The following is a 13552-nucleotide window of genomic DNA, read 5'->3' as shown; positions in this document are numbered from 1 at the left end:
GCTTTAGGTCGCAAATATAAACAAATGTAAATGTAGGTTGTGCCTACTAGTACTATCCTCTTAGAACTACTGGCTTTTAAGAGTATTGGAGTCATTAATGAAGGAAAGCCAGGAGGAGTTATTATTATAAATAATAATAACAATAATTACTTGTTATTATAATAATTTGTATTATTATTATACTATGACCGTAGTTCATAAGGTTGTAACACGTTGATGAGTGTAGTGATGTTATTAGTGCCATGGCGACACTGATAGCGCGCTGATGATCAATTATAATCTACTGATGGCTATCATATATACATATATATATGTATATATGTATATATATATATATATATAGAGAGAGAGAGGGAGAGAGGAGAGCGAGAGGTGAAAACACACTGGTCACCCTTGCAGATATCGATGAAAACCCGCGCCCACGCAAAGAATATAGAGAATACGATATGACATATATGATATATATATATAGTATATATATAATATATAGCACTACGTTGGCAAGGCTCTTCGAGAAATATGTAACATACGCGTTACCGATGGTGAGACATAGATAAAATCATATGAAAGACATATTTCATGTATATGATATACTATACCTTTATATATGTATAAGCTGTGCTGATGAAGTTTAATAGTTATAGTTGTGTTAGCGCGCTCGAATGCTATAAATAAATATTGACCACCGGCCACAGAACACCAGGGGCTCGTTTTCAGAAACCCAAAATCATCTTAACATTAGTCTTAACCATTAACTTACCACTGGTTAACCCGTGAATAAAAAATCCATCAGCAATATCATTTTACACATGTACCGCAGAGCCTAGAGTCCTTTCACGCAACACATCTTACACTACGAATTAAACAATTATACGTAAATATTACTACTGGTTATAATAATGAGAATAAAATGTGTGTTTTTCTTGAAAAAACACGAACCTCAAAATCAATTAATTATCTAACCGCAATAAAAACCAAAACAACATTCGAAAATGCGTATGCATTTGTTCTCTCTGTTTTAAAGGCAAAGTGCCACGCTTGCCACGACTTCTCGCGTCTCGCCGTTACAGTGTGAGAATTTGTCTTGTGTGGGCAGGAAAAATTCATGACCCACGTCGTTTTTCATCAATATTATTTATATGTGTTAGCCAATCATAATATCATGAATATTACCTGTTATGTACAATAAATGTGGTAACTGACACTTTGAATTCTGATTCGACTTCTCATCTCAATCAGCAACCTTAGTGATGAAGTTCTGTTATCGTAAGTGTTTTTATAAAGGCTGCGATTGTTTTGTCAACGCGCTACACCTCGTACAACATTAACAGTTAGTAGTAAGTTGTTAACTTATGGCATTAACATTAGGCATTAAGCTTTACGATGTTTCTGAAGCAAACGGGCGCCCATGAGCGCCTAGTACCGTGCGTCATTTCCAGTTATACCCGTAATGCTTCTTCTCTCCCAGCCATCGCGAATTTGTTTCCGCCAGGACAGCCCGCCTTCGGCCCGAGGACACTGCCCACTCCGATCTCCTTAGTTAATTTCGGCATTGTCTTTCGCTGCCTTATTCGGCTTCCTCCTTCCTCGCTCGCTTCTCCCCTCCTCCTGCTCGTCCATCCTGCTCCATACATCATCATCATCATCAAAATCAATCATGCATCATCCATCATCATCATCACGCGACATCATTCATCAATTATCATCATCATCATCATCATCTTTTCGCGTCCGCTCGTTCCAACTAAATACTCACTCAGCTAATGCCTATGCTCATCTTCGTATTACTTCCATCTCTCCTCCTCTTCCTCTTCCTTTCCCTCCTCCTTCATCCCCCTTCTCCCTCCACCTCCTCCTTCATCCCCCTTCTCCCTCCACCTGTTTCTTCTTCTCTCTGCTCACTCATCATCAACCTCTTCTTTCTTCTATCCTCCTTTATCTATGTCGAATATTTCACCTATGCTTCAAAAAGAGGACGATAGAGAGAAGAGATGGAGGAGGATAAGGGAGAGAAAGAAAGAAAGCGCAGGGTCAGGGAGGGGGGGGGCATAGAGAGAAATGAGGGAGAGAAGAGCGCGCAAAGCGCGAGAGATAGATCGAGAGAGAGAGAGAGAGAGAGAGAGCGAGAGAGAGACAGAGAGAAAGATAGATCGAGAGATAGATCGAGAGAGAGAGAGAGAGAGAGAGAGCGAGAGAGAGACAGAGAGAAAGATAGATCGAGAGATAGATCGAGAGAGAGAGAGAGAGAGAGAGCGCGCGCGCGAGAGAAAGCGTGATCCACACATTGCGCTATTGTCGTGATGCGACGCGACGTGCCCACGTATCGCGCATGCGCGAAGCAGCGTTCCCTCGTCGCTAATAGAACAGGTTACATAATTAACCGCGTGTAATTAAACAAGCCCGTGTCTACATATGCATATGGCAGCAGCCACCACCACCACGCGACCACTCACTCACTCTTCGTGCTCCGTTACGCCCTGCGGGCAGAAAAATAGTTCGACTGCATCGCCGGACGTATTTCGTCGTGTCGCTGTCCTTGTCACGATGCCATCATATTATACTGTCGAGCGGATGAGGATAATTACGAAGCTGCTAAACCCCGGCTTACGGTCGCGAATCCCTAGAAGGGGTAGCTTTTAATTATGCGAGTCGTTGCTTGCCTGCACGCGGATTAATCCGAGACGCTTCTCCGGGGGAAGCTGGGAGCGATGCTGCGGGCGGCAGCGGAGCGCGTGTGCGGGGAAGAAACAGATGCAGATGACTGCGTCGCCATCGCCAACGTCGACGCCGCTGCTGCTGTTGCTGTTGCTGCTGCTGCTGCTGCTGCTGCTGGTGGTGATGCTACTGCTGCTGCTGCTACTACAGCTGCTATTGCTGGTGCTGGTGCTGCTGCTGCTGCTATTGCTACTGCTGCTGCAGCTGCTGCTGCTGCTACCGCTGCTGCTACTGCTGCCGCCGCTGCCAAGTTTTAGCATTAATTTATTGTGATGCTTTCCCACCCACCTGTACGCCCACTCATCACCCTCGCTTGCCTCGCCCGTCAGCCACGCGGGAATAGATCATAGATCACTGGTTCCGTATATATAGGGGGCTCTGCCGTGGCATGCACGTACGTCGCGGTGGCTAGGCGCGCGTCTGCGTGCGCTTTGGTGTGGCGGATGCTACTGCTGCTACTACTACTGCTACTACTGCTGCTACTGCTGCTGCTGCTGCTGCTGCTACTACTGTTGCTGCTACTACTGCTGCTGCCGACGCACAATTTAGCCACGCAACGCGAGAGGGCAGCACAAGCAACGGTACTCGACAAACGCACAACGACAATTTTCCACGCCAGAGTTGCTATTAATTTCAAATTTAAGAAGAAGCCGTAAAACAAAGCGTGTGTAATATGAGGAAGTGTGAAAAACATCGCTAAAGTACCGTGTTCGCATCTTACGCTCTTTCCACGCTATTTCTAAAAAAGCAAAAAAAAGTTCATTGCAATTTTTTCACTTCAACGTTGCACTTCGTGTGGTTTCCACCGTTAATGAGTCACTCGAGAATCTTTTTCAAATATATATCTATATATATATCTATTTATATATAGTATATTATACTATTATATACTATATATATACGCTTAGCACGCTGTGCAATGACAAGGCAGAATATAAGCAGTTCACATGACTTCATATACATGTCACAAGCTGCATACTAGCACGTAGTATGTTCATAAAAAAACATACATGCCTGTATGCCTGTAGTGTTACTGTAAGCCCTAGCTGTTCTGCTGATGTTTTATTTTCTCTCTGCCGTGCTAAACGGTAAGGCGTTTAGCCGTATTAAAATCTCTCACCTCTCTTAAATCGATATAGCAAAATCCAATAACGCGATGCTTAATTGATGATATAAGTCTATTAATTTATCACGTAATTTTGTCTGGCAGGAAGTGAGTCCCCAAGGGGCTACCCAAGAGAAAAGCAAGATTCGGTATCACCCTGACAAAAATAGTTAGAGACATGCTAGGGGATATGATATGTAATATATATATATATATATATGTATATAATAATATGTATATATCAGAGTAATATAGAGATGTACCGCTTTCTTCTTCTTCTTCTTCTTTTCTTCTTTCTGTCTTCTTCTTCTCCTGGTCTTTCTTCTTTTTTTCTTTGTGTCTTTCCTTCTTCTTTTTCGTCGTCTCATTCTTTTCTTCTGTCTTCTTTTCTTCGTTTTCTTCTTCTTCTTCTGTCTTCTTCTTCTTCTACTTACTAGTACTATACTTTACCCTGTTTCCTTAGCCGCCCACGCAATATCTGATAAAGGTGAAGGAGAAACTAGTAGGTCACTAATTTTCTTATTATCCACTCGACAAATAATCTCTAGAATTAATCGAATGAATGCTGCTAGAAATGGAACACCATGATGAAGCAACCGAATAATGGCCGATTTATATCCTAGCTGAGATATATATATATTATGTATACTTACAGATAGTAATGCAACGTCAGCTACGTTGGATCCAGCTTCTTTCATGCAAAATGATATTACCCGCTCATGACTAACAGAGCGGGTGGGTGAAAGGAAACAACGGATGGGAAATCAAAATGGCGTGTCAGCGGGGTGCAACCACCTTATGGCAACTATAATGTCGTTATAGTGTATTAGAATGAAGGAGCCCACTGTGAAGGCACTCAGCATGTGAGTAAATATGTAATATCTATGTACGACAGTTTTAGTACATGCTCACGTAACAATTACGGTCTGAGAATATTATAATTTTGTGTTTGATATTTCTTCCTAAATCTGGTATGTATATGCGGATAGTGCTAGTGCGTGGATATAACGGCAGTACAGCGTCGGACATGCATTGCACGCGCACACGCCGTCGCATGCGTGCACGCACTCGCATGCATGCACGCGCTCACACGTCGGCATGCGTGCACGCACGGATAGTTTGCGTGTACCGCGGGTTGTAGATGCGTGTATTAGTTACCGCCTCTACACCCGGACACAGTAATGACAGGACACTCCACGCACGCACGCTATTATGCTATTTGTCACACCACCACACACCACACACACACACACCAACAACCGCACAAAACCATATCATCACGTATTGCGTGACAAACCACACACTCATTAATTATGACGCCTGCAATGTTTGATAATTGACCAGCTGCTAGCATGAGCTAGCTATCAGGATCAAAAACACACACATTGTGTGTGTCTGTGTGCGTGTGTGGTGGTGCGTGCGTGCGTGTGTTGTGTTTGCAGTGTGTGCGGTGCGTTGGAGTGTGCGTGCGTGCCGTGCGTGTTCTAACGTCGTGTGTGTCGCGGAGTGCGTGTGTTGCGCGCGCGCGTGTGCTTGTGCGCGCGCGTTGTTGTGCCTGTGGTGTGTGTTGCCGCGCGCGCCTGTTATTTGTGTGCGTGCGCTGCGTGTGTCTCATGTGTTCGTGCACGGTGTGTGCCTGTGCGCTGCGAGCTACGTGCGCTGCGTGCGCCGTGTATGCTTATGTGTGTGTGTGCGTGTGTGAGTGACGTGTCTCGGTCTGACTTACCTTTACACGAGGTGCTACCAATACTCACCCGGTTGCGGCATAGTCTTGCGTGCGTGCTTGGTTCGTGCTTACCTGTGCAGCGCTGCGCGTGTGTGTGTGGGCGTCTCGCGTTGGTTGCGTTGCCCGTAAGCAATCTCACTATGTCTCACTGCTCTCGGATGTGTGTTGATCGCTGCGTGCGAGTGTGCGTGGCGCTGCGGTGCGTGCTGTCAGATGTATGTAGGTGTGTGTGTGTGTGTGTGCGTTGTGTGCGTGCGTGCCGTGGCGTGCGTGGCGTGATGTGTGTGCGCCCGCAGGTGACGTGCTGCGCAGCGCGTGTGTAAGAACAGATACTCTTCTTATTTTACAGGGATTCTCTTATACGGACTATCATTCTTCTATAACAATGGACACTTGCTTTCTGATTTGGGATTTTCTATAACAACTGCTACTATTCCTCTATAAGAAGGGACACTTCTTCTTTCTGTTGCAGAATTCTCACTCTCTTTGACGCCCAGCGATACGAACGCAGGCAGGGTCGTCGGAGCCAATGGCAGACGGATGCGATGACTGGACCAAGCTGTTGCTTAGGCTGCTGCTCCTCTTCAGTATCTGCCGTTACTCGGCATGCAGCGCATCTTATTACGCGCAGCCGATCTGGCTACGACGTACCCTTATACGAAGATGTTGTACATCGGACGTTTAGATGACGTTGGCAGTTATATGGCGTACCCCGACGATATCGATGACGCGTCAGATCCCGCCTACCTCGATAGAAACACTGCCGCTGCGGCTGCCCTCTATCGATTACCGGCATCGTCGGAACTCACGGAAAACGTTCAAGATGATAACACAATAAGCTTCAGTACAATGTTACGAAGGACTGGAATTCGACACAACGTCAGCAAGAGATATATTTGTAAGTTTTGTATACTTTATTAATATATATTATATATATTATCTTTCTGGTGCATACGTCAAAGTCAACGCTAAACGATCTTCGTTGTCAACGCCACTGTTGTTAACACGTTAAAATATTGGCCTCGGCAATGATTAGAGTTATACCAAATATATCCTATTTAGTATCATCGCCGAGCTGGCTTATAGGAAATCCTGCGCGGCTCGATTCGGATCGAGCCTAGGTGATATTTTCGATAATCACTTCTCAGGCGTTTACTTGTAGTGGCCGCCAAATGAGCGGCATCGATTTGTTAAATGTTACAGAAGCCGAACTGACACATTTAAGAAAATGCCTGTTCCAAGGTACGAAATTCGGGCAAATGCATACTTAAACCACATATCGCCTAGGATCGCGTGAATCATGTTACAATTTATGTATTAGTTTAATTATAAATGGACTATATCTATTATTATACTATACTAATATAGTCAGTAATATATACTAGTATATATATTATGTATATATTATAATATTTATATATATATATTATAGTATATGTTTTATAATTAATATATCAAGATAATACCTTTACGCCATGACTAATGTCAGAAGTGCGAGTTTCACTTCAACTTAACGATCTCGCATAGAGATAATATAAGTATATGCGGATAGACGATACTAGTAAGATTATTCTGCTCGCCATGGCAGATAGTATAGATATCTTGCGCCGCATGGCGATATAGGAGATATCTGCCGTCATGGAGATAGTATAGATAGTCTGCGCGCATCGCGAGATATATAAGGAAATATCTGCGCGCATGGAAGACTATATAAGTTATCTCGCGCCGCATAGAGATATTATACGATATCTGCGCCATGGAGAACTATTAAGAGTTATCTGCGCGATTGAGGGGGCGGAGCGAACTTTATAAAGTTATTCTGCGCCGCACTAGAGATATATAAGATATCTGCGCCGCATGGATGCGTATATAGATATCTAGCGCGCTATGGAGATATATAGTACCTCTGCGCGCTATGGGAGTTCATATAGATACTCTGCGAGCGCAGTAGGAGAATATATAGATATTGCGCGCATGGACGCATATATGAACATATCGCGCGCACTGGTAGATATATGAGGCATATCTGCGGCATTTGGAGCTATATCAAGATTATTCTGCGCGCATGGAGAGTGTATAGATTATGGCGCGCATGGAGATATATAAGATATCTGCGCGCATGGAGATATATAAGATATCTGCGCGCATGGAGATATATAAGATATCTGCGCGCATGCAAGGTCCCTAACCGCGGAATTATCTATCGCACGCAGCACAAAGACACTATAAGATTTATTACCACAAATAAATCACAGGACCTTAGGTTAGCGGGTTAGCGGCCCGCTAGTACACATCCTGTAGATAGCTTATTGGTTGCTAGATTTCGAGCCGTAGGCAGCTCTGAAGATAAACTATTACTCCACATCACAGGATGTTCGGCGCATATCGCTGTCCACTGCCTGCAGCCTATGAACCTGCTGCTTGCCTGTCTCCTCTGCCCTGCCTGCCTGCTGCTGCTCATGCTGCGTGCCTGCCTGCTTTGCCTGCTTGCTCTTGGCCCTGCCGGCTCTGCCTGCGTTGCCTGCCTATCCTGCTTATGCTTGCTGCTTGCTGTCTGCCTGCGGCCTGCCTTGCGGCCTTGCCTGCCTGCCTGCCTGCCTGCCTTGCCTGCCTGCCTGTTCTGCCTGCTTGCTGCCTACCTGCATGCACCTGCCTGCTGCTGCCTGGCCTGCCTGCCTACCTGCCTGCTTACCTGCTGCGTACTCCTGCCTGCTGTCCTGCTTGCCTTGCCTGCTTGCCTGCCTGCCTGCCTGCACCTACCTGCTTGCCTGCCTGACCTGCTCTGCCTGCCTGCCTGCTGCCTGCCTTGCCTGCCCTGCCAGATCACTGACCTGCCTGTCTGCTCCTGCCTGCCTGCTGCCTGTCTCGCTGCCGCCCTGCCTGCCTGTGCTGCCTGCTCTGCATGCCTGCCTGCCTGGCGCTGGCCGTTCCCACGCGTCTCGGATGGGCGAGCGATAGCACTCGTCACGGTCCGTATTTCAAGATTATCTTTAGACCTGCTGTTCATTCGATATGCAGGAAGTGGTAGGCGATGATTCCCCTGGCGTCTTTTATGTGATTACTTACCGTCCTGGGTGAAGTGCATGGTGGCTGGAGCAACGACCTTCAAGCATATTAGGTTGTATAATAGACTTGCTTGTACAAACTGCGTTAAATTACGATGATAAGTACGTTAGTTTGAGGTCACTGCGCTATCCGTTATCTATTCAGTAGTTTGTTACCTAGTTAGTTATCTTTGTAATTCATTAATCTATCCATCCATCCATCCACCCACCCATCCATCCATCCATCATTATCTCAAACCATACATGCAATCTCATTACATCCATTTAATCCATCCATCTATCTATCACCCGCATAGCATGATCCTGCGATCCATCCATCTCATTCCATCATCCATCATCCACCTATCATCAATCATCATTCCATCCACCAACCTATCATCCTCCATCGTCATGTATCCATCCATCATCCATCATCATCTGATCGCATCCATCTTATCATCCATCCTCCACATCATCACCCATCCATCCATCATCCATCACATCCATCCATCATCATCCATCCATCCATCACATCAGCCATCTTCATTTCACATCCTTCCAATCCCATAAGTCATCCATCCATCGATCCATTCCATCATGCCATCCATCCATCAATCCATTCCATCCAGTCCTCCATCCATTCACATCATCCATCCATCATCCAGTCATCCATCCATGTCCATCCATCCATCCATCCATCATCCTCATCAATCCATACATCCATCCATCCATCCATCAGTCCTCTCCATCCATCCTTCATCCATCATCCATACATCCTCCATCCATCCCATCATCATCCATCCATCATCCATCCAATATCCTCCATCATCATCCTATTCCATCCAGTCCATCCATCAGATCCATCATTCATCATCCTCATCGCACTCTATCATTCCATTCATCCATCCAGTCCATCATCATTCCATCCATCCATCCCTCCATCCATCTCATCCATCATCATCCATCATCCATCAATCCATATCATTCCACTCATTCATCGTATCCATCCATTCCATCCAGTCCACTCCATACCATCCATCATCCACTCCATCGCGATTTCATCCATCCATCCATCCATTCTAGTCCATCATTCCATCATCCATCCGATCCACTCATCCTCCATTCATCCATCTTCCATCCATCCATCCATCCTATTCATCGTCTCCATCCATCTATCCATCCCTCCATCCATCGCATCCATCATCAGTCCATGATCCATCATCCATCCATCCATCCATCCATCCATTCCATCCATCCATCCATCCGTGTATTGATCGATGTGTACGTCTACGTGTTGCACTACTTAACACGCGCAGCTATAACGAGCCGACATGAAAGGGTCAGTATGTGCCGCCTGCACACGCGAGCGCACTTACCCTTGGATGCGTACGTGACTCGCCACGAATTCCCCGATATATAAAATATCCTCCTCCTCCTCCTCCTCCTGTCTTTACTCCTCCTCCTATCTCCTGCCTCCTCCAACTCTCTTCGCCTGGCTGGGGCGCTCCGGTGTGTCTCTAGTTTCTCTTCCACGCAATCGTTGTCTCGTTAGGTCGAGTATTTTCTCCGATTAGGCAAATGACTGTTATTTTGTAGAACTCGATTAAGAGGCAGGATGGACGTGGGTTGTGAGTGCGTGCCACTCCCCCGCGCGTGCTGTTTATCGGTCCTGTCTCATACTTCTCACGCTATTTGAATGATGAGGACGTGATGACGACTGACGCTCCGCTGTGTTCTTCTCTTCGGGTACAGTCCGCAGTCCCGTGTTCATCTCCGCTTCGTCCTTCTCCCGGCTCGCGTGCGTCCGCCCTTGCCTTCCTCCCCCCGCACCGCTCCCCTCCGCCCGCCTTCGCTCTACTTCCTCCGCACCCAGCTCTCTCCCTCCCTGCCCTACGCCCGTCCGTCTCCCTCGCCCTGCCCTCCGTCCTCGCTTCTCCCTCCCCTGCTCCGCCTGCCTTCTCCTCCGCCCCGCTCTCTCGCTCACCTTGCTCCTCCGACCCCGCCTTCTCCTCCCTCGTCTCCCTCCTCTCTTCTCCCTGCCTCTGGCCCATCCCTCCCGTCTCTTCCTCCCCTCTCCCTCCGCCCCGTCTTTCTTCCTCTCCGCCCGCTCTTCTCCTCCCTTGCCGCTTCTCCGCGCTCTCTTCCTCCTTGCCCTCGTCCCCGCTTCTCTCCTGCCCTGCTCTCCTTCCGCTCCGCTGTCTCCCTCCCCTATCCTCGCCCGCTTTACTTCCTTCTCGCCTCCCCGCTCTCTCCCTCCTCCTCCCTCCGCCCGCTCTCTCCTCCCTGCCTCGCCCTCTCTTCCCTCTCCTGCCTCGCTCCCGCTCTCTCTTGCCTGCTCCGCCTTCCTTCTCTCTCCTCTCCGCCCGCTCTCTCTCCCTCCCTCTGCCTTCGCCGCGCTCTCCTCCCTCCCCTGCCTCCGCCCTCTCTTCCCTTCCCCTGATCCATCCGCCCGCTCTCTCTCACTGCCCTCCGCTATGTTCCTCCCGCCCCGCTCTCTCTCCTCCTGCCTCGCGCTCTCTCCCTCCCCTGCCCTCCGCCTCTCTTTCCCTCCTGCCTCGCCTCGCTCTCTCCCTCCCTGCCTCGCCCCGCTTTCTCCTCTCGCCCCGTCTCTCTCCCTCTTGCCTCCGCCCTCGCTCTCTCCCTCCTCCGCCCATCGCTCTCTCCCTCCCCTGCCCTCCGCCCCCGCTCTCTCCCTCCCCTGCCCTCCGCCCTCGCTCTCTCCCTCCCCTGCCCCGCTCTCTCCCTCCTCCGCCCCCGCTTTCTCCCTCCCCTGCCCTCCGCCCCGCCCCCAATTACCTCCACCTTATAACCAGCGTATCTGGTTACATCACGTCCTGTAATCACGGTCAGCAGCTGCTGCTGCTGCATGCTCATCAATATTCATCTTACCTGTGCGTGACGAGCAGGTGCGACAACATACGCTCACTTCCGCAGCGCGCCCCGTAAACAGATTAGCCCCCGTGCCGCCCCGACGTTTCCGGTTCCGCAATGTTGCGTCAGCGTCGGTTACGGCCTGCGATTGCCGGCGACGCAACAGTCCCTGACGAAACAGCCGACGATGACGCAACAGCCGACGATGACCGTGCGCGTATTACGTGCGTTCCAGGAAGCCGCGACACGTCGGCATATGAGTGTCATAAATCAGCCGTGTCACCGGGGCCGCCACCGTGTCCGTGTCGTTACACATCTGATGTTCTAACATCTCTCCGCCGATGCCGCTGCTCTCTCTCTCTCTCNGTGTGTGCGTGTGCGCGTGTGTGTGCGTGCGCGCGCGTGTGTGTGTGCGTGAGCGCGTGTGTGTGTGTGCGTGTGCGTGTGTGTGCGTGTGCGCGCGTGTTTGTGTGCGTGTGCGTGTGTGTGTGCGTGCGCGCGCGTATGTGTGTGCGTGTGCGGGGCACCCAGCGTTATATATGGTCACAGCTTCTTAACACTACCACCAAAGCCGCAGCAATTCGACTGAAATGCATTCTCAGCAGAAGGCGTCTGCCAGCCTGCCAGCCTCAAGGTGAAACGCCTCCAGCACACATCACTCTAACGTCTTACGCTGTGGTTACTAGTATCGCATATCCCCCGGATATATGCTCAGACAACAAGAGAGGGCTAATAATAGGCGTAACGATATATTTACTCCCGATTCTACGTACATACATACATATTTACTATTCTACATACATATCCTCCGGATCCAATCTAGGAGGCAAGCGTGAATGGAAGCAATAATATCGGCAAGGAGGAGGAGAAGGAGAGGGGAGAAGGTAAAGTGAAGGAGAGGGAAGGAGGAGAAGGGGAGAAGGAGAAGGAGAAGTGAAGGAGAGAGGAGGAGGAGAAGGAGAGGGGCAGAAGGAGAAGGTGAAGTGAAGGAGAGGGGAGGAGGAGAAGGGCAGGGGGCGAAGGAGATGGGGAGGAGGAGAAGGAGAGGGGCAGAAGGAGAAGGTAAAGTGAAGGAGAGGGGAGGAGGAGAAGGGGAGAAGGAGAAGGAGATGGGGCAGAAGGAGAAGGTGAAGTGAAGGAGAGGGGAAAAGGAGAAGGGCAAGGGGCGAAGGAGATGGAGAGGAGGAGAAGGGCAGGGGAGGAGGAGAAGGGCAGGGGAAGGGCAGGGGAGAAGGAGAAGGGCAGGGGAAGGAGAAGGACAGGGAAAGAAGGAAAGTAGGGGGGAGCAGGAAGAGGAGGAGAGGGGGAGGTTTTTTTCTGGAAGGAAATGACTACAGGAGACAAACAATAGTATCCACACGCTAAGCTCTCGGCACATATTGGCAGAGCATACAGCAGATACAGCAGATACAGCAGCAGATACATCAGATACAGCAGATACAGCAGATACAGCAGATACAGCAGCAGATACAGCAGATACAGCAGATACAGCAGATACAGCAGATACAGCAGATACAGCAGATACAGCAGATACAGCAGATACAGCAGATACAGCAGATACAGCAGATACAGCAGATACAGCAGATACAGCAGATACCGCAGATACAGCAGATACAGCAGATACAGCAGATACAGCAAATACAGCAGATACCGCAGATACAGCTCGGCAGCATACAGCAGCAGGAAAACACTCGTGCAGCAATTCAACTATACGCTGCTTGTACATGTGTCTGATGATGTACAGGCCATGATCTCGTGTTTTCACGCGAGAATGTCTCTCACGAGGGTCTCCGACCTCTTACCGCTTCTTTCTTCGCTTTGCAAACTTTACCCGCCGCGGTGCCTTAATCTGCACAAAATAAATGGTTTATATTTGTACAGCCGCTTACGCAGCTTATAGCTGAGAGATTTACTCCTGATTTGTCGGTTTTCGGTCATATCTGCGCACGTGTGTGTGTGTGTGTGTGTGTGTGTGTGTGTGTGTGTGCGTGCGTGTGCGCGTGTGTGCGCGCGTCCGTGCGTGTATGTGTGCATGTGTGCGTGTGTGCGTGTATGTGTGTGTGCGTGCGTGTGTGCGTGCGTGCGTGTGTG

The 13552-nt window shown here is 48.8% G+C and overlaps 1 long non-coding RNA gene across 1 annotated transcript in view; it reads left to right on the top strand.

Moving 5' to 3' along the window:
- The first annotated feature begins 6020 nt into the window (after positions 1-6020).
- Positions 6021-13552, top strand: part of LOC106817069 — a 16223-nt gene continuing 8691 nt past the window's right edge. Inside the window, exon 1 of the long non-coding RNA XR_001394990.1 lies at positions 6021-6444. This is a non-coding gene — a long non-coding RNA (uncharacterized LOC106817069). The remainder of the gene's footprint in view (positions 6445-13552) is intronic.

Source organism: Priapulus caudatus, unplaced genomic scaffold (assembly GCF_000485595.1).
Source record: "Priapulus caudatus unplaced genomic scaffold, Priapulus_caudatus-5.0.1 Scaffold1584, whole genome shotgun sequence".
Taxonomy (NCBI): Eukaryota; Metazoa; Priapulida; class Priapulimorpha; order Priapulimorphida; family Priapulidae; genus Priapulus; species Priapulus caudatus.
Note: the sequence above shows the minus strand (reverse complement) of the source record. Positions and strands in the feature narration are given on the sequence as shown.